The 25,394-nt window shown below is 43.7% G+C and overlaps 1 protein-coding gene and 1 pseudogene across 2 annotated transcripts in view; both read right to left on the bottom strand.

Moving 5' to 3' along the window:
* Positions 1-25,145, bottom strand: part of PRELID3A (PRELI domain containing 3A) — a 179,468-nt gene extending 154,323 nt beyond the window's left edge. The window contains exon 1 of one of the 2 annotated variants that reach the window (XM_060170240.1): positions 25,010-25,145. The gene's annotated coding sequence lies outside the window, so the exon portion shown is untranslated. Of the gene's footprint in view, positions 1-24,891 lie in introns of both variants that reach the window. The other variant, XM_060170241.1, reaches the window with a different exon arrangement.
* On the bottom strand, positions 9,343-10,833 carry LOC132504026 (S-adenosylmethionine decarboxylase proenzyme-like; annotated as a pseudogene).
* Positions 25,146-25,394: the final 249 nt, after the last annotated feature.

Raw genomic sequence — 25,394 nt, 5'->3', positions numbered from 1 at the left:
AGGGTAAAGGAGAGACCCTTTCCCTTTTGCACTCGGGAAAAATCATTTTTACTCTAGATTTGTATTTACCCTGCACTTCTATAAATACAGTTCAAATGCAGAGAAGCCAGATGCTAGTTTGAGAAGAGGGTGACCCTCTGCAGAAAGAGCTGGGGTGTAAGGGCAGCACCCAGCTCAACACCCACAGCGAGCAGTCATCCCGAGCCTACCTCTGCGATGAGTCAGTGAAGTGGGGACAGAGCAGAAGCAGCCTAAAGACCTGGGCTAGGACCCTGGCCCCACCATCTCCACGCTCCACACACTCCACCTTTGCCACCTGTGCTCTAACCTCACGGCGATCTTCCCATGTCAGCGCTGCTGCCCATTTTATTAGCGAGCAGACTGGGGTTTGAGGAGGTGTAAAAGTGTGCTGAGTGATCACACTCTGAGGGCAGAGCTGAGATGAGTCCCCCACAGCCATGCTGCAGTGACTGGCCGTTGTGGCCAGCTATGGAACACGCCCTGTGCTGGGCTCTGAGCTCAGTGCTGTCATTCTGGCTTTAAAAAGCATCATCATTGGACTTCCCTGGTGTCACAGTGGTTAAGAATCTGCCTGCCAACGCAGGGGACACAGGTTCGAGCCCTGGTCCGGGAAGATCCCACATACTGTGGAGCAACTAAGCCCATGTGCCACAACTATGAGCCTGCGCTCTAGAGCCCGCGAGCCACAACTACTGAGCCTACATGCCACAACTACTGAAACCCTCGTGCCTATAGCCCATGCTGCGCAACAAGAGAAGCCACCGCAATGAGAAGCCCGTGTACTGCAATGAAGAGTAGCCCCCACTCACCACAAGTAGAGAAAAGCCCGCGCACAGCAATGAAGACCCAATGCAGCCAAAAATAAATAAATAAATAAATAAATAAATAAATAAATTGCCGTCTCTCAAACCACTGAAAAAAAAAGTTTTTTAAAAAAACAGCATCATCATTTACAATCAGCATTTTCCACAAACACGATTGACCATGAGGCTGAAGAAATTGGGCCGATGGTGACAGTCAGAAGACACTGCAGTGAGAGTTTGTGGGGAAACCAAGACCCTAGCCAGGAAACATCTCTGTAGAGACACTACTTAGTGGTGGAGCTGGGGCCTGAGGGCAGGAGTGCAGTGAGGGTGGCCTTCAGGCTCACTGTGACCTGCACCCGCCTCGCCTTCAAAGCCATCTCACACACAGCTGTTGGGTCCCAGCGGCCAAGCCCGGCTCTGGTGTCAGCACCTCTGTGGTTCCATCACTACTTCTACGTACTTGCATCTGAGACTTTACCACCACGTGTTATGACCAGCAGGAACTAGGTTATCATTATCCTTGTTACTTCCAGAGTCAGAAACCTAATAGGCACACAATAAATCAATGACTGTTGAACACAGATGAACGTCACACCTGGCTTCAAGTCCTATACTGCTACCTCCATTGTTGGTCAAAGACCACCGTTTCACTCACTCTGTTCCACCAAGTCTGGTCCAGGAGCAGCAGAGCTGCTCGGGAGCCTGTTAGAAATGGAGACCCCTGGCCCCACCACACAGCATCTTGGGAGCTGTGCCCCACTTCACATCTAAACCTTTCAAAGCAAGAGTCCGCAACTGCTCTTCCCGCTCCTTTACTGCTATGTATTCCACCGCAGGCTGGAACGGGCTCCCAAAACCTCTCGTTAGTCATCAGTAACCATCGCACTTCCAGTCCAACGGGTGCTGTTCTGTCCCCCTCCCCTGGGCCTCTGTGCTGCAGGAAAAGTATTGGGCTTTCTCTCCTGGGACCTCTGCTCCCTCTGCATCCTCTGTACTGGTCCTTCCCAGGATACACGCCTCTTCCCTCTCTGTTCTTCCCCCTCTACACCTGCTCCCTGAGTGATTCACTGAGTGTCCTGGTTTCCACTAAGTCCCCAGCCTGCCTCTCCATCTCATTCCTACCCATCTTTCCAGTTGCCCACGGGGTGTTCTCTAGGTCCTACTTCAAACGCATCATGGCCACACATCTCCCACCTTAAACAGACTCCTCTCCTAGGATTCACTGCCCAGGTCCCTGGCATCACCCAGGTGCCCCAAGCTAGACCCGGACCCCTACATCCAAACAATCATCAAGTCCTTTGGGATTTACCTCTTCTAGATTGTTTTAATCCCTTACTTCTTCCGCATTAAGAGCCAATACTATTTAATAGTTGTAGCTGAAGGCATGGGTTTGAAGAGGAACAAACCTGGGTTCCAGTCCTGGCTCCCATTCTGCAAATTGCTAACCTCTCCAAATGTCAGTATCATCATCCTTGACATGGGAACGCTACTAGTAAAAAAACAAAGTCCTTTGGGACTTGTGGGAATTAATGAGGACAGAGTACATGACTGTGGTTAGTATTGCTGTCACCGTCCCTGCTGACTCCTGACCTGGCTCCATCCAGCACCACCCTCTCCAGGTTCCTGCACAGCTCCCTAGCTGGCCCCTCAGAGCAGTGTCCCATCATCCTGCCACACCCCCTCCAGAGCTCTGTTTGGCCGTACCCTGGGGTGGTCCTCGGCACCCTCGTCCTCCTGCGGCTGCTCCCGATACCTCCATCGTTACTCTCAGCACATTGTTTTAGAATTACTGCACCAGTTTGTGTTTCTGTCTCTCTCACCAGATTATGCTTATTAAGGAAGCATGTGTCTAGGCTCAACCTCTCTCTTAGCTTTTGAATTGTTATCTCTGGGGTGAGGCCCAGGAACAGGCATTGTTAATGAGCAGCCAAGGCAATCACAGCACTCTGGAGTTTGGAAAGGCGTCCTGCACTGAGCTCTGGGATGGGACCAGGCCTGGCTCATTTCTGTGTGCCCACGCTCGGTCCCAGTACCTGGCAAACAGTGAGCTCCAGATAAGTGCTTGTTCAGTGAGTCAAGGATGACTCCAAGGGCATCATGAACCTGGGAGCAGGTTGGCCAGGGTGGGTGGGGCTCCATCTGTTGTCACCACTACAGAGCCACCTGGTCGAGTTTAGGAAACCCTAGTGCCTTTGTGGGTCACCTGTGGGGTAAATTGAGAGGCTTTTCAACCAGTGGTCCTAGTCTTTTTTGTTAATCTATTCACATTTTATATATTGAGATTCGGTGTCAAAATTTCACTTTTACAAGAGTCTGCTGCTAAAAATAAATAAGTTTGAAAACTGCTGTACCAGAATAGCTTTTTAATTTAGATAGAAAATCAATCTCCCAGCAGGTAAGGAGTTTTGAAGAACTTTTGGAGACGTTCCTTTCCCACTGTCATGGATATTCTTCATTAGGCTCTGATGTTTAATTGACCCTGAAATACAATGATCATGAAGATCTGACTTACAGGGATTCCTCAACCCTCCATGCAGTTAGCACAAGAGGGCAGGAGGGCAGGATTCCAGCCGGCACCATCAGCATCTAGATCTTCCAAGATCCTATGTAGGAATATTATTGTTATCCAGAGACAGTTCTCTAACCAGAGTCAGAACTATCCTGAACCTCAACACAGCCAAGATATTCTCATGTTTTATTAAAACAGTATATCTCTGTGACCTTTTACTTTCTATGGTATATGCTTCTATGTAATTAATTCCTCTTCCCAACCCTTAAATACAATTCCTGAAGTAAGTCTCTACGATAAGTAGTCTAATTTTTCCTCCTTATTTCTGTTTCTGGGCACTTTAATTCTATCCAATTCCCATTATGCCTCTGGCATTGCTAAGATGGCTTATGACCAAGGGGCCTGGTGTCCAAAACAATCATCAGTTTTCTCTCGAGAAGATACAACTAGGAAAAATCTAGGAACTTTATGATTTTTGTGCACTACTGTGACCAACAGTTTTAGAAAAATGTTTGATCACTACCAAGTAAAGTGGTGACTAGGAATATTCTAAATGTTCTGCTACTGTCATTCATGAAACTTGCATCGTTAGGGTTTGATGTTGTAATTCATTCTCTTATTCGTTGTCATGTAGGAGATATTAATATTGTGTCTTTAGATTCCTTTACTTGAGGCACATTACCAGGAACAGCAGCACAAGTCATGACCACAGACGGAAAATACCACATCAGCTTCACCTTATAGAAAATAATTAGCATTGTTATAGATTAACAACAGTAACATCATTTAGGAGGAAAAAAAATCCAGACCAGCCTGTGATACTTGAAAGTTTTCTTTTTTTTTTTTAAATAAATTTATTTATTTATTTATTTATGCTGTGTTGGGTCTTTGTTTCTGTGCGAGGGCTTTCTCTAGTTGCGGCGAGCGGGAGCCACTCTTCATCGCGGTGCATGGGCCGCTTACTATCGCGGCCTCTCCACGGAGCACAGGCTCCAGACGCGCAGACTCAGTAGCTGTGGCTCACGGGCTTAGTTGCTCCGCGGCATGTGGGATCTTCCCATACCAGGGCTCGAACCCGTGTGCCCTGCATTGGCAGGCAGATTCTCAACCACTACGCCACCAGGGAAGCCCCTTGAAAGTATTCTGAATGCACAACGCGCAGCTGTCCTTAATAGACTAATAGATTAATAGACCTCTCCTGCCACCTGGTGGACAAATTGTGCAGCACAGCTTCGCGTGAGCAGTCTCAGGGTCCTAGTCCCCAAACACATGTAACTTATTTATTTTTTGTAATAACGTTTACCAAGCAATTTCTCTGCTGGGATATCATCCACTGAATATATATTGGCACGTGTGTGTGTGTGTGTGTGTGTGTGTGTGTGTGTGTGTATATACACATCAATAAAAATGTTCATTGTAGCATCTGAGATACAAATAAATTGGAATCAGTCTAACTGACCCTTGGTTAGAAACTGTTATACTTTTCCCATGGAATACCAGAAAGCTTATTAAAGAACTGGGTGGAAGTATATGCTATTAACATACAAACGTATATGCTAATCAGAAAAGCAAAGTGTATAAACTACAATTTCATTCACATGAAAATATACTTTATATGCTTGTAAATACATGTAAACTGTATGGACACATACACAACACACCAAAAAGAACTCTAAGAAAATTACCTTTAAGCAGTGAAAGTGAGAGATTGACTTTCACTCCCTATTTTGTATCGTCAACTTTGTTGAATTTATTTATTAGTTCTAGTAACTTTTAATGGATTGTTTATGATTTTCTATAATTAGGATCATGTCATGTGTATATACAGATAGGTTTACTTCTTCCTTTCCAATATGGATGCCTAATATTTCTTTTTCTTGTCTAATTGATCTGGCTAGGACTTCCAATACAATGTTAAATGGTAGCAGTGAGGGCTTCCCTGGGGGCGCAGTGGTTAAGAATCCGCCTGCCAATGCAGGAGACACGGGTTCAAGCCCTGGACCGAGAAGATTCCACATGCCACGAAGCAACTAAGCCCGTGTGCCACAACTACAGAAGCTGCGCTCTAGAGCCCACAAGCCACAACTACTGAGCCCACGTGCCACAACTACTGAGCCCACGTGCCACAACTACCAAGCCCGTACGCCTACAGCCCATGCTCTGCAACAAGCCCGTGCACCTCAATGAAGAGTAGCCCCTGCTCACTGCAACTAGAGAAAAGCCCACACAAAGACCCAATGCAGCCATAAATAAATAAATAAATAAATGAATTTATAAAGAAAAAAATAGTAGTGGTGAAAGTGGGCATCCTTGTCTTGTTCGTGATCTGAGAGGGAAAGATTTCAGTCTTTCACCATTGAGTAAGAAGTTAGGGCTTCCCAGGTGGCGCAGTGGTTGAGAGTCCGCCTACCGATGCAGGGGACACGGGTTCGTGCCCCGGTCCGGGAAGATCCCACATGCCGCGGAGCGGCTGGGCCCGTGAGCCATGGCCGCTGAGCCATGGCCGCTGAGCCTGCGCGCCCGGAGCCTGCGCGCCCGGAGCCTGTGCTCCGCAATGGGAGAGGCCACAACAGTGAGAGGCCCGCGTACCACAAAAAAAAAAAAAAAAGAAGTTAGCTGTGGGTTTTTCACAAGTATCCTTTATTATGTTGAGAAGGTTAACTTCCCTAGTATTCCAAGTGTTTTCTCTAATGAAATGGTGTTGGATTTTGTCAAATGCCTTTTCTGTATCAATTGAGATGATCATGTGATTTTTTGTTTTGTTTTGTTTTTATATGCAAATGTTCATAGCAGCTTTATTCATATTTTCCAAAAATTGGAAACAAAATGTTCATTAACAGGAGAATAGCTAAACAAATTGTGGTACATTCATACAATGGAATACTACTCAGCAATAAAAATAAATACATGGTTCAACCTCTCAAAACTTTATACTAATGAAAGCATTAAGTGATTCAATTTAGTTTCAGAGCTGGGGTGGGGAGGGAAACCCTAGTCTATGGTGAAAAAATATGGATAGTAATTAAACTACCAACTAAAGTAGGGGTAGTGCTTTGTTGCTTAGGTAGGGGTATAAGGGAACCTTCCTTTGTCCTGATATGGCTGTGGGCTAAAAATATCCATTTTCAAAATTGTAGTTAAGATTTGTGTATTTCAATTTTATAAATCTTACCTAATAAGAGGTATGTATATATGAATATGGATAGATGAATGTACCAAAGCAGAATTGAGGACTATCGAAGCTAGGGTGTGAAGGTTCAAGATACAATTTTTTTTAATATACATCCAATTAAGATGTTTAATTACAAATCTCGACGTATTTTTATGGGCTCCTAGCTCACATATCCAACAGCATATTGGACATCTCTTGACACTGCCAATGGTTTTCTTCCAATCTTAGTCACATAACAGATCTCTATGACCCTGCCTCAATTTCATCCTAGGTTTCTGGTTTGAACAACTCAGGAAAATGCTAGATTGCAAGAAGTAGTCTGAAGAGGGTTCAGTTTGGGGTAAGAATTGTGACTTGTCATCTTGTAAAGGACTAATAAAGTAGCCCCTAAGGAGCAAACATAAGTGGGAAGAAACTAGAAAAGTAAAACAAACTGATGGTGATCAACAGTGGACATGCTTGCAGTGAACTCAGAAAGTCTCTGAAGGTAGGAATGGGTGGATAGAATCCAAAGGACCAATACTTCTTTCATTATGACAAAAAGGGTAGATGAGAATGTCAAGTTTGAAGGTGGGTAGCCAGGAAATGGTGAGTTATCTGACTAGGACAATAAAAGCCTTTTATTTTTCATAGTGTGATATCACATTTACCATATTTTTCAGATTATGTCCCTGAATCTGATTAACACCAAGTGTCTGCCAAACTCAGTTACCTGTTCATGTAAAAGAATCTGGTGCTGTAGGTATTGCACACATATGTAACAACCTGCTTTTCTATGATCAACCCTTTTTAACTCAGATGATGAGATATGTACCTGCATGGCACAATGATCAAAAGCTTATAACTCTGTTCTAGTTAATAGAAATAACCATGAGTTAAACTCTGCCCCCACCCCACCATCAAGAGCCTATTTCATAATAAATGTTAGACTATTCCACCTTCAAACTTTTCACTTTTCTAGCTCCAAACTCTAGCATTCTTATTCTTACTACTTACACCCTCTCTACTCTTTGATATCCTGGTATATAGCCCGGATGATTTCCTTTGAGCTTCAGGTATGAAGCCACTAATAAAAAAATGTTTAAATCTGTTCTCCCAGGAGCTTAGAGATCTTATCTTTATGACAACTCCCATAAATCTTAAAAAATGATCATTAAATATTGATTTACTCAATTAATTATAAAAACTTTAGATGTCTAGTATTTGGTCATGTATACTATTTTAAAAAATACATCAACAGAAAACTTTCTGAACGTCACTAGACAACGAATTAAGCAAATCTTTATTGAAGCTTAAACTGTGGTACAGAAATACATTTCAACTGATTTAAGTCCAACACCATGAAGAGGGAAATTATGGCACCAAAATTTTCCCTCCTCTATCATACACACTAGGATTAATTTAGATTACTATCCAATCTATAGTTTTCATTTTTCTAGGCTTTGTTCCATAAAAATTTGTGCAGTTTCTCAACATTAAATGGAAATCTTAAATCTATTGGGCCGGGGCGGGGGGCGGGAATCAGACCTCAAGCAAATAAATGTTCATCAAATCTACTGGGACACTGTTCAAGAACAAAATCCACTTTGACCACTGGTCCTCATAATAGCACCAAAACATTAGGTACTGCGCGCTAATTACAGAACCGGACTGATCCATTGATTGAAAGCTTCTTCAATGAAGCTCTGAATCAACAACATGTTTAAAAGTCAAAATTGTTCCAACCACTTGATTTCAAACCAAGTAGAATTTATGTTTAGAAACACTAAAAAAAAGTGTTTCATTTATAAATATGGAAGGAACAAAAACATCACTGCATCAATCCAGAAAGAATCAAAAATTGTTTGAGGACAAGAAGAAATACAAAATTGAGTCAACTTTGCTCTTTTCTCAGCTGCTTAAATAAATGTCCGTATTAGCAAATACAGCTAAAAGATGCCAACTCTTTTAAGCCTGTATTTCTAGTCATTTCCCATTGACCATTTTGGAATTTTGTGTGTTATGTTTTATGGATAGCGCTCTGCTTCACTGTGTAGTATGTCTGAATAACCTGAACAGTTCTCATTCATCACTTGATGTTACTCCATGGAGAAAGAAATACCAGTAAGAGGAACCATCAGAACACTATCACATGCATCACAAAGTCACATAACTTTTTAAGTCACAAGATGGCAAAGAAATCGATTCTGCTTTGAACCAAAGTTTATGGCATATCATTAATAGAAATGAGTGGAAATGGCTATGAAAGTAAAAGTTGAGGTGAATCATCTGAGCTGACTTGACTTGTTGAATCCAACACAACCTTTATCTTAAATCTCCTTGCTAACAAATTTAGTTATAATTTTTTATACTACTACTTAGCAAGTTAATAAAGACATGGGACCCATGAGAAGCTAATCTCATTTAATGGGGGGCACAGAATGGCATACAGTTTCCATACAGTTCTGCCAATATTCCCTAGTATCAATCTATACCTTCTTTGCTAATCAACACCAGCTTATTTCAAAAGACCTCATGGTAACGAAAAATGCCAAACTCCCTTGACCTTAAAAGAAAATTAAGCCCAGGGTCCATCCCCCCATTCCCCTTCTGGGGTATAAGGTTAGTGTAAACCCACAGTGTAACGGTGTATTGCTTTATGGAGGGGGTGTGGTTGGGAGGGAGATACCATGGTGAGGAATGAATCAATTAAAGTCACACAAGTATAGGAAGCAGTGAGATAGTAATACACAAAATGGATAACTGCAGTCATTTTCGTAGAGGACTCGACTCGTGGAAGAAGAACTTTGATTGGTGCTGCAAGAACACCTGTATGAAGTAGAAACTGGTTTCAATAACATTAGTAGAGAATATGTTCTAGAAAGTGGAGGTAACTGGATGCAAAATCCTGGTAGCAATTTAATAGAACAGTCCCAGATGGCTAGGCTGAGGCCAACACCTAATGAGGACGAAAGCCTTGTCTGTGGGGAATTTTGGATGATACCTGGAGAAATACTACACTGTGCATAAACCAAACTGAGTTGTTTTCACAAGTGTTGTAAAGTTTCATATAGTAAAAGGTTTTTTCTACATGCACTTCAATTTCACAGCAAGAGTGGCATAGGATACCTAAACACAGAAGAGAGCATTCATGCAAGATATCTAACTCCTTGATATAATAATGCATACAATTCAAAATGATTACACTATCATTACATCTAGGGCTTTCTGCAACTACAAGGTGGTGGTTATGGAAAGCATGGCCCTTGGTATCAATATCTAAAAAGCAGCCACCACCTTCTTCTATGTGTGTTCTCTTTTTGCGTTTTTTCTTCATTTTTCTTAATCAACTCTGCTGTTGTTGCTGCTTCTCAGCAAAACTGGTAAAAACAAAATTGTAATCACTGAACATAGCGCTCTGGCAATCAAGACGTTTAAAACCTTCAATACTCTGGGGCGGAGAAAGCACTGTGAGACATTTAGAACTCTGATTTACAAACAGGGTAGTCACAAATTTTCCTGGCTTGAAGACTTCCACAACTTTCCTGATCAGGTCATCATAGGAGGTCTGACTTAAGTTTGTTTCAAAGCTAACATAAGAAAATTCTGGTTCTGAGTGATGTGAATAGTCCAATAAGTTCCATCCAATTTCATTCCATTCATTGAATACCCAGAAGGATTGAACAGTGTGGCATCAATGACAGAACCTGGTATCAGGTCACGAATTCCACTCTCACGAGTGACATCCTTTGCAGTAACACCATCTTTCATGTAGAACTGGTCCATAACAGCTGGGTCAAGCTCACTCAACAGAATTTCCAGGGTTTGATCCGGCTGATTGATTACCCGACTCTCTGGGAAATCCAAAGTACAAAAGCACCAACAATCAGAATTCATGCGTCCCATACAATATGTTGCTCCATTTGGGAAAATTGCATTAAGAAACTCTATTTCTTCCTGGAAATTCCGGTGTGGGTACCCTTGGTGAGAAGGCTTCATGAAATTCTTACGAGAATAAAAGAAGCTTTGAATTGAGTCAAACCCACTGTAATCCCTAGCAAGTTTCAACAGGGGAACCAGTGCTTTCAGCAAGAGGGTGGTACCACATGTCTTCAAAATGAAACGTCTCTTGGAGACAAACATGCTACTCTGAGTACATAAGCTTCCTGCTTGTCAGTTTTTGTCACACTTATGATTGAACACAGCACATCCTTCAAAAGTATGTCCCACTCGGATCTTGGGATGGTGCAAAGATCCCCAGATCCTTGGTTTGCGTTGGGTTGCTGCCTGGAGAACTAAACCTCCAGCAGCTTCTCAGTCCCTTCGAAAAAATGTGCAGCTTCCATCACCGTGAGACTAGCGAACAACCAACAACCACAGAAAATCAACTAAATTAAATCTCTTCTCCTGCTGCTGCCGCCGCCACTGAGGATTATTCCAGCTGTGTTACTAAAGTTCAGGTTCCTTTTTTGCTATAATTTTATATTAACTTTTTTTAAAAAGCGTTAATAAAATTTTCCCGGCTTTTTTTTGTGTGTGTGAGAGCAAAAGTTGAAACAGAGGCAGATACAGAGGAAACAGAGGCAGATACAGCTCAGTCTCTTGTAGTCTGCTGTTTCCCCGTTAGAGAGAGTAGAGCGAGCGCTAGCTAATGTCGCCGGCCATAATGTGGGAGCGATCATGTGATTTTAAAAAATTCATTCTTTTAACGTGATGTATTACATTGATTTTATTATGTTGAACCAACCTGACATTCTGAGGTAAATCCCACTTGGTCATGGTGTATAATCCTTCAAATATGATGTTGGCTTTGGTTTGCTAGTATTTTGTTGAGGATTTTTTTTTTTTTTTGCGGTACGCGGGCCTCTCACTGTTGTGGCCTCTCCCGTTGCGGAGCACAGGCTCCGGACGCGCAGGCTCAGCGGCCATGGCTCACGGGCCCAGCCGCTCCGCGGCATGTGGGATCTTCCCAGACCGGGGCACGAACCCGCGTCCCCTGCACCGGCAGGCGGACTCTCAACCACTGCGCCACCTGGGAAGCCCTTGTTGAGGATTTTTGCATGTATATTCATAAGGGATACTGCATTATCTCCAAATACAGTCACATTGGAAGTTGGGGTTTCAAATATGAATGTTGGGGTCAATCTACAGATTTAATGTGATCCCTATCAAATCACCCATGACGTTTTTCACAGAACTAGAACAAATAATCCTAAAATTTATATGGAACCATAAAAGACCCAGAATTGCTAAAGCAATCCTGAAGAAAAAGAACAAAGCGGGAGGCATAACCCTCCCAGACTTCAGAAAATACTACAAAGCTACAGTAATCGAAACAGAGTAGTACTGGCACAAAAACAGATACATGGATCAATGGAACAGAATAGAGAGCCCAGAAATAAACCCACACACCTACAATCAATTAATATTCAAAAAAGGAGGCAAGAATATAAAAACGGGAAAAAGACAGTCTCTTCAGCAAGTGGTGCTGGGAAATTTGGACAGCTGCATATAAATCAATGAAGTTAGAACACACCCTCACACCATGCACAAAAATAAACTCAAAACGGCTTAAAGACTTAAACATAAGATATAACACCATGAAACTCCTAGAAAAGATCATAGGCAAAACATTCTCTGACATAAATTGTACCAATATTTTCTTAGGTAAGTCTCCCAAGACAATAGAAATAAAAACAAAAATAAACAAATGGGACCTAATCAACCTTACAAGCTTCTGCACAGCAAAGGAAAACATAAACAAAATGAAAAGACAACCTACAAAATGGGAGAAAATATTTGCAAACGATGCAACCGACAAAGGATTGATTTCCAAAACATACAAACAGCTCATACAATTCAACAACAATAAAAAACAAACAACTCAATCGATAAAAGGGCAGAAGACGTAAATAGACATTTCTGCAAAGAAGACATACAGATGGCCAATAGGCACATGAAAAGATGCTCAACATCACTAATCATTAGAGAAATGCAAATCAAAACCATAATGAGGTACCATCTCACACCAGTCAGAATGGCCATCATTAAAAAGTCTACAAACAGGGCTTCCCTGGTGGCTCAGTGGTTAAGAATCCACCTGCCAGTGCAGGGGACACAGGTTCGAGCCCTGGTCTGGGAAGATCCCACATGCCACAGAGCAACTAAGCCCGTGAACCACAACTACTGAGCCTGCACTCTAGAGCCCGCGAGCCACAACTAGTGAGGCCGTGTGCCACAACTACTGAAGCCCGCGTGCCTAGAGCCCGTGCTCCGCAACAAGAGAAGCCACCACAATGAGAAGCCCGTGCACCGCAACAAAGAGTAGCCCCTGCTCGCCACAACTAGAGAAAGCCTGCGCGCAGCAACAAAGACACAGCCAAAAAATAAAAATAAATTTATTTAAAAAAAGAGAAAAGGTCTACAAACAATAAATGCTGGAGAGGGTGGGGAGAAAAGGGGACTCTCTTACACTGCTGGTGGTAACGTAAATTGGTGCAGCCACTATGGAAAACAGTAGGGAGGTTCCTCAAAAAAACTAAAAATAGAGTTGCCATATGATCCAGCAATTCCACTCCTGGGCACATACTCATTCAAAACTATAATTCTAAAAGATACATGCAGGGACTTCTCTGGTGGTCCAGTGGTTAAGAATCAGCACTTCCATTGCAGGGGCACAGGTTCAATCCCTGGTTGGGGAACTAAGATCCTGCATGCCACATGGCACAGCCAAAAAAAAAAATTAAATTAAAATTAAAGATACATGCACCCCTATGTTCATAGCAGCGCTATTTACAATAGTCAAGACATGGAAACATAGAGAAATACAAATCCACAATGAGGTATCACCTCACATCAGTCAGAATGGCCATCATCAAAAAATATACAAACAATAAATGCTGGAGAGGGTGTGGAGAAAAGGGAACCCTCCTGCACTGCTGGTGGGAATGTAAACTGATACAGTCACTATGGAGAACAGTATGGAGTTTCCTTAAAAAACTAAAAATAGAACTACCATATGACCCAGCAATCCCACTACTGGGCATATACCCTAAAAAAACCATAATTCAAAAAGATACATGTACTGCAATGTACATTGCAGCACTATATACAATAGCCAGGCCATGGAACCAACCTAAATGTCCATCAACAAATGAATGGATAAAGAAGATGTGGCACATATATACAATGGAATATTACTCAGCCAACAAAAGGAATGAAATTGAGTTATTTATAATGAGGTGGATGGACCTAGAGTCTGTCATACAGAATGAAGTAAGTCAGAAAGAGAAAAATACCGCATGCTAACACACATATATGGAACCTGAAAAAACAGTAATGATGAACCTAGTGGAAGGGCAGGAATAAAAATGCAGACGTAGAGAACAGACTTGAGGTCACAGGGCGGGAAGCGGAAGCTGGGACGAAGTGAGAGAGTAGCACTGACATATATACCCTACCAAATGTAAAATGGATGGCTAGTGGGAAGCTGCTGCATAGCACAGGGAGATCAGCTCGGTGCTTTGTCACCACTTAGAGGGGTGGGATAGGGAGGGTGGGAGGGAGGCTCAAGAGGGAGGGGACATGGGGATATATGTATACATATAGCTGAATCACTTTGTTGTACAACAGCAACTAACACAACATTGTAAAGCAGTTATACTCCAATAAAGATATTTTTTTAATTAAATAAATACTTTTAAAATTTTATTTTAAAAATAAAATAAATAAAAGTAAAAACATAGTATCATATCACACACACACAAACCTAAATGTCCATTGACAGATGAATGGATAAAGAAGATGGGATATACACACACACACACACACACACATATATATATATAAAAATAATATGATATCACTTATATGTAGAATATAAAATATGATACAGGGACTTCCCTGGTGGTGCAGTGGTCAAGAATCTGGCTGCAAGGTACACGGGTTCGAGCCCTGGTCCCGGAAGATCCCACGTGCCGCAGAGCAACTAAGCCCGTGCACCACAACTACTGAGCCTGCGCTCTTTTCTTTGTCCAGCCTTAACCAGTGCTGCACCTGCTTACACCCATTCTTGGAGGACCCTAGCTGATTCACTGAAGAACTCCAGGGACTAAATTTCTCCTTCAACTTCACTTAGAAGGACCTGAATGTTGCCATTTCCCACTGTTGCACCCCTGAGGAAAAGACCTACATTTGGGCAGAGGCTCAAGCATATGCTGATGGATTACACACTGCCCCACCCAATCATTATCCTGTGGGCATGATGGCGGTACCACTGATTGATCCCAATTGGGAGTATCAGCCAGGCTAAACTGGTATCCCTAAAAGAGACCACATGATCCTTTGCCTCATTGAAGGGATGAAACTATACATAATTAAACCTGTCATTTATGGTAAGGTTAAAGAGATCACTCAAGGTCAGGACAAAAATCCAGCCCTATTTCAGGCCAGGCTGGTAGATGCCCTCTAAAAGTATATGACTGTTGACCCAAACACTTTTTGAGGGACACATTGTACTTGCAATCCATTTCATTAGCTTGTCAGCCCCCAACATCTGTCAAAAGCTTGCCATGGGGCCCCCAAACCCCTTGCAACCTTACTGATATGGCCTTCAGTGTCTTTAACAGCAGAGACCAGGCTGAGGAGGAAAGAAAGGAACAGCATGACTTAAGGGACCATTAGCAAGCCAAGCTTCTGGCAGCCATCATGGCAGGACCTAACTCACCTCCTGGTCACCCCAAAGGCACTCCCAGAAGCCCCCCGCCAGGTAAAGGAGCCTGTTTTAACTATGGGAGCCCCAAACACTGGAGCAAGGAATGCCCAGAAAACAGGTTCCAGCCTCCACCCAAGACACCATGCCCACTCTGTAAGAAGATGGGCCACTGGAGAAGGGAATGCCCTCAGCTCCAAAGGGAGTGGGGAAATTGCCCCTTGCCAGTCATGGCAGTGGTTGATTGATGGGACCTGGGACCTCCCAAGAAGAAAGTCATTATCACATGGGAGGAACCACAGGTGACCACTCACATGGCAGGTTGTCCAGTTTCTACTAGACATAGGAGCCACTTACTCTGTCCTGACTTCTCACGCTAGGCTCCTTGCCCCCAAAACCTGCTCTATTGTTGGGGGAGAAGGAAGGCCAAAATGAAAACATTTCACCACCCCTCTAACTTGCAGCTGGGGAAAGACTCTCATAACTCACAAGTTTCTGGTCATGCCTGAATGCCCCAGCCCATTATTAGGAAGAGATTTCATTCTTCTAAATCTTTCTCTCCCTGAGTAAGTGACTCTTACTGTCCCTGAAAACCAAAACCAAGACCTATTTTTGGCTAGACTATGCATTATACAAGACATGGACAGTCCAGCTCAAAATATTTCCCCAGTAATTAAAGAACTCATACAGCCACAGGTCTGGGACCAGGAAATCCAATGACAGGCAAAGATTGCCACTCCTGTGAAAATCACCTTAAAGGAGGCTAATAACTTCCCTTCCAAGCATCAATATCCCACAAAACCAGAGGCTTGATGAGGCCTCCAATCCCTGATCTCAAAATTCATCAAATAGGGGCTTTTGTTGCCATGCCAATCTCCTTGTAATACTCCAATCCTACATGTTCTCAAACCAAATGGGGAATGTACAATGATCCAAGATCTTCGAATCATAAAAGAAGCTGTCATGAGCCACAACTACTGAGCCCGCGAGCCACAACTACTGAAGCCCGTGTGCCACAATTACTGAAGCCCACATGCCTAGAGATTGTGTTCCACAACAAAGAGAAGCCACCACAATGAGAAGCCCGCTCACCACAATGAAGAGTAGTCCCCGCTTGCCGCAAATTGAGAAAGCCCGCATGCAGCAATGAAGACCCAATGCAGCCAAAAACAAAATAAATAAAATTTAAAAAATAATACATTTTAGGGTTTCCCTGGTGGCACAGTGGTTGAGTGTCCGCCTGCCGATGCAGGGGACACATGTTCGTGCCCCGGTCTGGGAGGATCCCACATGCCGCAGAGTGGCTGGGCCCGTGAGCCATGGCCGCTGAGCCTGCGCGTCCAGAGCCTGTGCTCCGCAACAGGAGAGGCCACAACGGTGAGAGGCCCGCATACTGAAGAAAAAAAATAATAATAATAATAAATTTTTTAAATAAATAAAAAATAAAAATTCCCTATGAACAGAAGTCGAGGACCAGATGGTTTCACAGGTGAATTCTACCAAACATACAAAGAACAACTTATACAGATCCTTCTCAAACTCTTCCAAACACTGAACAGAAAGGAACACTCCCAAAGACATTCTATGAAGCCACCATCACCCTGATACCAAAACCACACAAAAGATACTAAAAGATACCACCAAAAAGGAAAATCACAGGTCAATATCTTTGATGAATACAGATGCAAAAATTCTCAAAAAAAAAATATTAGCAAACTGAGTCCAACAACACATAAAGATCATACACCATGACCAAGCTGGTCACAAGGATGGCTCAACTCATGCAAATCAATCAATGTGATACACCACATCAACAAAAGAAAAGACAAAAACAACAATCATCTCAATAGATGCAGGAAAAGCATTCAATAAAATTCCACATCCATTCATAATAAAAACCCTTTTGAAAGTAGGTAGAGAGAACATATCTCAACATAATAAAAGCTATTTATGATGAACCAATGGCCAATATAATACTCAACAGTGAAAAGCTGAAAGCCTTCCTGCTAAAATCTGGAACAAGACAAGGATGCCCACTCTTACCTCTTCTATTCAACACAGTACTGGAAGTTTTAGCCACAGCAATCAGAAAAGAAAAAGAAATAAAAGGTATTCAAATGGTAGGGAAGAGGTAAAATTGTCATTATATGCAGATGACATGATAATATACAGAGAAAACCCTAAAGAGTCCACACAAAAACTACTAAAACTGATAAACGAATAGAACAAGGTAGCAGGATACAAGATTAACATACAGAAACCGAATGCATTTCTTTACACCAACAATGAAATATCAGAAAGGGAATATAATAAAATGGTACCTCTTAAAATCACACCCCCAAAAATAAAATATTTAGGAATAAACCTGACCAAGGAGTTGAAAGACATATGCTGAGAACTAAAAAACATTAATAAAGGAAATTGAAGATGATTCTTCAACTAAGCGTTTGCATGCCGCAACCAAGCATGCCACAATTAAGGAACCCGCGTGCCGTGGCGAAGATTCCACATGATTCAGGTGAGACCCGGCACAGCCAAAGTAAATAAATAAATAAATATATATATTTTTGAAAAATGCTGGAGAGGGTGTGGAGAAAAGGGAACCCTCTTACACTGTTAGTTGGAATGTAAGTTGGTGCAGCCACTGTGGAAAATAGTATGGAGGTTCCTCAGAAAACTAAAAATAGAATTACCATATGATCCAGGAATTCCACTCCTGGACATATATTCAGACAAAACTATAATTCAAAAAGATACATGCGGGACTTCCCTGATGGCGCAGTGGTTAAGAATCCTCCTGCTAATGCAGGGGACTCGGGTTTGAGCCCTGGTCCGGGAATACTCCACATGCTGCGGAGCAACTAAGCCCATGTGTCAAAACTACTGAGCCTGCGTCTAGCGCCCACGAGCCACAGCTACTGAAGCCCACGTGCCTAGAGCCTGTGCTCCGCAACAAAAGAAGCCACTGCAATGAGAAGCCTGCACACTGCAATGAAGAGTGGCCTTCACTCGCCGCAACTAGAGAAAGCCCGCGCACAGCAATGAAGACCTTATGCAGCCAAAAATAAATTTATTCAAAAAAAAGATACGTGCACCCCTATGTTTATAGCAGCACTCACTATTCATGATAGCCAAGACATGGAAACAACCTAAATGTCCATCGACAGATGAATGGATAAAGATGTGGCACTTACATACAATGGAATAGTACTCAGCCATAAAAATGAACGAAATAATGCCATTTGCAGCAATATAGATGCAACTAGAGATTATCATACTAAGTGAAGTCAGTCAGAAAGAGAAATACAAATACCATATGATATCACTTATATGTGGAATCTAAAATATGACACAAACCTTTCTATGAAACAGAAACAGAATCACGGACATAGAGAACAGACTGGTGGTTGCCAAGGGGGATGGGGTTGGGGGAGAGAAGGAGTGGGAGGTTGGGGTTAGCAGATGTAAGCTTTTTTTTTTTTTTTTTTTTATGCAGTACGTGGGCCTCTCACTATCGTGGCCTCTCCTGTTGCGGAGCACAGGCTCCGGACGCGCAGGCTCAGCGGCCATGGCTCACAGGCCCAGCCGCTCCACGGCATGTGGGATCTTCCCAGACCGGGGCACGAACCCGTGTCCCCTGCATCAGCAGGTGGACTCTCAACCACTGCGCCACCAGGGAAGCCCAGATGTAAGCTTTTATATATAGAATGGATAAACAACAAGGTCCTACTGAATAGCACAGAGAACTATACTCAATATCTATGATAAACCATAATGGAAAAGAATATAAAATAGAAGAATGTATATGTATGTGTGTGTGTGTATACATATATATATATGTATATACACTGAGAATCACTTTGCTGTACAGTAATTAAGACATTGTAAATCAACTACAATAAAAAAAATTCTACCAAAAAAAAAATTGGTAATGGAAACTGAAAATGATTCAAAGAAATGGAAAGAATCCCATGCTCTTAGAAGAATTGATATTGTTAAAATGGCCATACTACCCAAAGCAATCTACAGATTTAATGTGATCCCTATCAAATAACCCCTGACATTTTTCACAGAACTAGAACAAATAATCCTAAAATTTATATGGAATCATAAAAGACCCAAAGTGCCAAAGCAATCCTGAGGAAAAAGAACAAAGCAGGAGGCATAACCCTCCCAAACTTCAGACAATATTACAAGGCTACAGTAATCAAAACAGAGTGATACTGGCACAAAAACAGACATATGGATCAATGGAACAGAATAGAGAGCCCAGAAATAAACCCACACACCTATGGTCAATTAATCTTTGACAAAGGAGGCAAGAATATCCAATGGGAAAAAGACAGTCTCTTCAGCAAGTGGTGTTGGGAAAGTTGGACAGTCACATGCAAATCAATGAAGTTAGAATACACCAGGCACAAAAATAAACTCAAAATGGATTAAAGACTTAAACATAAGACATGACAACATAAAACTCCTAGAAGAGAACATAGGCAAAACATTCTGACATAAATCATACAGATGTTTTCTTAGGTCTCCCAAAGCAATACAAATAAAAGCAGAAATAAACAAATGGGATGGAATCAAACTTAAAAGCTTTTGCGCAGCAAAGGAAAACATAAACAAAATGAAAAGATAACCTACAGACTGGCAGAAAATGTTTGCAAATGATGTGATTAACCAGGGCTTAATTTCCAAAATATACAAACAGCTCATACAATTCAATAACACAGAAACAAACAACCCAAACAAAAAATGGGCAGAAGATCTAAATAGACATTTCTCCAAAGAAGACATACAGAAGGCCAATAGGCACATGAAAAGATGCTCATCATTACTAATTATTAGAGAAATGCAAATCGAAACTACAATGAGGTACCACCTCACACCAGTCAGAATGGCCATCATCAAAAAGTGTACAAATGATAAATGCTGGAGAGGGTGTGGGGAAAAGGGAACCCTCTTACGCTGTTGGTGGGAATGTAAATTGGTGCAGTCACTATGGAAAACAGTAGGGAGGCTCCTCAGAAAACTAAAAATAGAGTAGCCATATGATCCAGCAATCCCACTCCTGGGCATATATCTGGACTAAACTATAATTCAAAAAGATACATGCACCCCTATGTTTATAGCAGCACTATTCACAACAGCCAAGACACGGGAACAACCTAAATGTCCATCAACAGATGAATGGATAATAAAGTCGATGTGATACACACACACAGTGCAATACTACTCAGCCATAAAAAAAGAATGAAATAATACCATTTGCAGCAACATGGATGGACCTAGATATTATTCTACTAAGCGAAGTAAGTCAGAAAGAAAAAGACAAATACCGTATGATATCACTTATATGTGGAATCTCAAATATGACAAGAATTAACATATCTATGAAACAGAAACATACACACAGATATAGAGAAGAGACCTGTGGCTGCCAAGTTGGGGGGGAGTGTGGGAGGGAAGGGTTGGGAGTCTGGGATTAGCAGACGCAAACTATTATATATACAATGGATAAACAACAAGGTCCTACTGTATAGCACAGGGAACTATATTCAATATCCTATGATAAACCATAATGGAAAAGAATATGAAAAAGAATGTATATATGTGTATAACTGAGTCACTTTGCTGTACAGCAGAAATACAACATTGTAAATCAACTACACTTCAATAAAATTCAAAAAGCAAAAACCAAAAAACACCTTCAGCTCAGGCCACCTTACTCCCTCATAATCAACCCCCAGCCCACTTTGTTGTCACCCCTGTACACAATCAAGGAAATAGAGTGGGTCTGAACTAGGGGATACCAAGAGGGTCCCAATGGCTGTGGATTAAGGAACAAACAATAATGCTGTCCACAGCATTACAATGGAATATTTAAAAATCATTCTATGACTTCTCTCATCTGGGGTGGGATGCTTTGACTAGCCTGGTGGAAAAAGTCTTCTCTGGCATGGGCCTTTCTCAGACTAGCCTAGAGGTCACAGAGGTCTGTAATATATGTTACTATAATAACCCAGGGGGAAAACTAAGGCCTCCACCTCTCCTCCAGCCCATCCAAAGAAGAGGAGAACTGGCAAATAGACTTTACCCAGATGCCATCCTCCCAGGGATATAAATACCTTCTGGTCTTTATTGACACTTTTACCAGATGGGTGGAAGCCTTCAACTAAGACCAAGAGAGCTCGGGGGTAATAAAGGCATTACTAAAGGAAATAATTCCTCTGTTTGGACTTCCACGGTCTTTACAAAGTGATAACGGTCCCTCTTTTGTGGCTAGGGTTACCCAATAAATCTCTACTGCCCTAAGCATTTGCTACCACCTCCATGCTGCCTGGAGGCCTCAACCATCAGGGAAGGTGGAAAGGGCAAATCAAACTTTAAAAAGAATCCTGGCTAAACTTTGTCAAGAGACATTAGAACCTTGGACAAAGTTTTTACCTATAGCCCTCTTGAGAATCAGGGGGGCACCTAAAACAGGGCTAGGGATCAGCCTGTCTGAAATGACTTATGGTAGGCCCTTTTTATCCTCTGACATTTTGGTGGATACTGAAACCAGTGAGCTTATTAAGTACCTAATTAATCTGGGACTGGTCCAAAAGGCAATTTCAGAATATGGAAATCAGGCCCCCAACCAGGAAACTGACCCCATTCATGTTCAGCTGGGAGATTTTGTCCTCCTAAAAACATGGAGAGAAGGGTCCCCCTCTGACCAATTACTGCCCAAGTGGAGGGGCCCTTACTAGGTCCTTCTCAGTACCCCTATTGCAGTTAAATTACAAGGGATCAACAGTTGGGTTCACCTGTCCCAAATCAAGCCAGTTCCTCTTAAGTCCAAACAGGACCCTGGCTATGAACAGGAAGACACCTCCAACTGGACCTGTGAGCCCACCAAAGGCCTTAGGCTCCTATTTAAAAACCAAGAAGTTGAATATATACTCAAAGGACAGACATCATTGGCAGATAAAGTAAAATGATTTGGTGGATTGGACTCGTACTCACCATTTTTGCTATTATTCTCTTACTTACATTTTACCAGTTCACTTAACCACCCCTGCCAGGGAAGAACTCCTCTGTCCATGCTGGGTTTAAAGAAGACTGTTCACTTTTAGCTCGCCACCGCCACCATGAAGCCATTATTAACCCTAAAATTTCTCTCCCTCCTGTGGATATCTGCACAAGGGGGATGGAGCAGCAACTCCATAGTACAAATTTCCTCCACCATAGGAAAAAATGAAAATCTTACTAACTGCTGGGTCTGCCACGCCAACCCCCATGAGGTCCCGGGGTGGCCCATCTTCTACCCAGCCTCGGTCAATACCTCCCTCTATACTCTTAACCAGTCCACTTGGTCTTGGGACCCACCCACAGAAGAGCTTCTCTCCACGGTCAATTGGACATGCTTTAACCTGTCCTCAGTCATTTGCATTAACTTGACTGAAAGAGCTCAGCCTTTTCCTAAAACCCACAGGGATCATATCTTCAAACTTTCAACACTGCATGATCTGAAAGCCATCTTTAGGTGTAGGACACAACCCATATGTTGAAGGTCTATTCAAAGATACAAATGCGAAAGGGGGACACCTGAAGTGACCTCAACAGAGCTAGATGAGACACAGAATTCCACCCATTGGCTATGTCTGGCATCTCTGGGATCCCGGGAGTCCACGACCTACCCCCATTTTGGAAACTGGAAAGGGGGCACTCTACCTCCTCCGTTCACAAAATATAACGTGACTGCCTCACATGAAGAGGAACCTCTTCCCCCATATAAGACCCACTTGCCTGAGGTGGGGATCCGAGGAGGGCCACTTAGCCCCAGCTGCACCTGCTCAACGAATCCCAACCTCACCTGGCAGAGCCAGCTTCTTCAGGAAAACAGATCCCAGACATGGCTATGTGCTCCAAGGGGACACCTCATAATTTGTGGCCACCCAAAAGGAAGGCTGCAGGGTCCTATCTATGTGAGTCCCCTCTGAGCCATGGGTTACCAATGCATACATAAAAGATTAACCATGGGATCCTACACACTCGCCTTTTTAGCCCCTGGGGTAATATCCATATATAATATCTCCATTCCCCATCCCTGGCTCCAGCGTGCGACTGGCCTCCTCCTGGCAGGAATTGGAGCTGCTATTGGCTTGGTGGTCCCACAGGGAGGCTTTGCATACCACAAGGCAACGCTTCGCTTTGTAACCTGTCAGTTACTCTACCTACTCTGGCCAGGAGCATGGGGAATGCACTCTCCAGACTCTCAACCTCCCTTAACTCCCTAGCAAATGTGGTGATGGTAAAAGACTGGCCTTGGGTTATCTCCTAACTTAGAAGGGAGGGGTATGCACAATAATCAATAAAACGTGTTGCACCTACATCGACGCCACTGGCCAGATGGAAGAAGATATCCAAAAGGTATATAAACAGGCTCAATGGCTATACATTTTTGGAAAGGGTAACCCCAGCGCCAAATCCACTGGGACTGTAGTCAGAGGGGTATTACATACCCCTGGTTCCTACCCCTACTTGGACCTCTGATCGCAATAGTATTTTTACTGATTTTTGGACCCTGCCTTTTTAACCTACGTGTTAAGTTTGTTTCCTCCAGATTACAACAGTTTCACCTGCAGATGATGGTACGCCAGGGATTTCAACCCAGCCCACATGAAGATGGGGACTATAAACATCACCTGGAAAGGGTTGCAGCCTCCCACTCCCCACTCTCCATCCCTGCTTCTGCCAATGACCCTGATACCCCTATCTCTGACAGATGGCAAGGTGGTCTGGACCCCACAGGTAGGGACAATGCCCCTGCTCGGATTGAAGCAGCTTCAGAAGACGAACCATCGACCCTTTGACCCTTAAAAGGTTTTAAGGGTCCAAACTCCTTGAGTGGGCCAGTGTTAGAGCAGGCAGTTGGCCAGATAAGAACAGAGAAGGGAGGCATGGGAGTCTGACAGGAAACCATACATCTTGTGACCACAGGGGTCCTAGAGGCAAACAAGAAAGGCAGGAACCTCCAGCGTAGTCGGAAAGTAACCTTCTGCTCACTATTCCCTCATTACAACATAATTAACACTGTGACCGGGGCAGTACCCATCCTGCACCTGAGGCCACGACAGACCTGAAAAGACCAAAGAGGACCAAAACTCCCCCGTCCTTGGGGAGGCGGAGAAGGGAAATAAGATCGAGAGAAGTCTCCCCTGAGTCTCGCCCTGTAATGAATATTCTTCCCAGCTGTTTCCGCGCCCCATATAACCAACTCGCGGTAGGAAACTCAGGGCAGCTGCTCACTCAGCAGCCCGCTCTCCCTCCCGACAGCGTGCGGTCGCTCAGTAAACCCTCGCTTCGCCTCCGTGGCCTCCGTGTGGGGCTCTGAATTCTGTGAGGAAACGAGAACCTACCCTCCGGTGACACAGCCAGGCGGGCAGAAGTTGACCCGTGAACTCAGTTCCCCCTTCTCCGTTCTTTGGCCACTGAATAAAGCCTGTGCTGTGTGGATCTCAGCTACTGTCACGTTCGCCTACTCGAACCCGAACCGGAAAAGAACCCTCTCTCCTCCCCCCAGGCAGAGCCCACACGACTTAACCGGCCACAGTATCTCACACATTTTCCCTCGTTTCCCGCTACTCCACCTCGGCTGGGAGCACAAGTCCCTCTCACTGCTGAGAGACTGATGGCCGCGCATTTTCACCTGCTGTGGGTCCGGTTCCTGACGGCCGCCCTGGCTCCTCCAGGGCCTAGGACGGTGCCTGCCACGGACAAGGCCCCACTGAATAGGCTCTCAAGCAAGTATGTGACGAGGGACCTACCGAGACAGGTGTCCGAAGGGTCGAAGACGGCCTCCGCCCTGAGGGAGAGGGCCACCCGGCGGAGCCCCAGCGTCCTCAGCGGGTCCGCCCCGCGCTCTAGCCCGTGCAGCGCCAAGACTAACGCCCCGGCCCGAGTCCCGCCCTCCTCCCTCTGAGCTCTTCCCCTCAAGCCCCGCCCCACCCTCTGAGCTCCTCCCTCAGGCCCCGCCTCACCATCTGAGCTCCTCCCCTCAGGCCCCACCTCCGCCCTGACCCTGAACGCTACGGAGGCGGGGCCGCGGCCCTGCCCGAGGGCACGCCGCCGTGCGGCTGACGTCAGCGCGCCAGGGCGGGGCGGGGCGCGAGCAGACGCAGAAGAGCGTGGGGTGGCTGGCGAGCAGTCCAG

This window comes from Lagenorhynchus albirostris, chromosome 14 (genome assembly GCF_949774975.1).
Source record: "Lagenorhynchus albirostris chromosome 14, mLagAlb1.1, whole genome shotgun sequence".
NCBI lineage: Eukaryota > Metazoa > Chordata > Mammalia > Artiodactyla > Delphinidae > Lagenorhynchus > Lagenorhynchus albirostris.
This window is presented reverse-complemented; position numbering and strand designations above follow the sequence as displayed.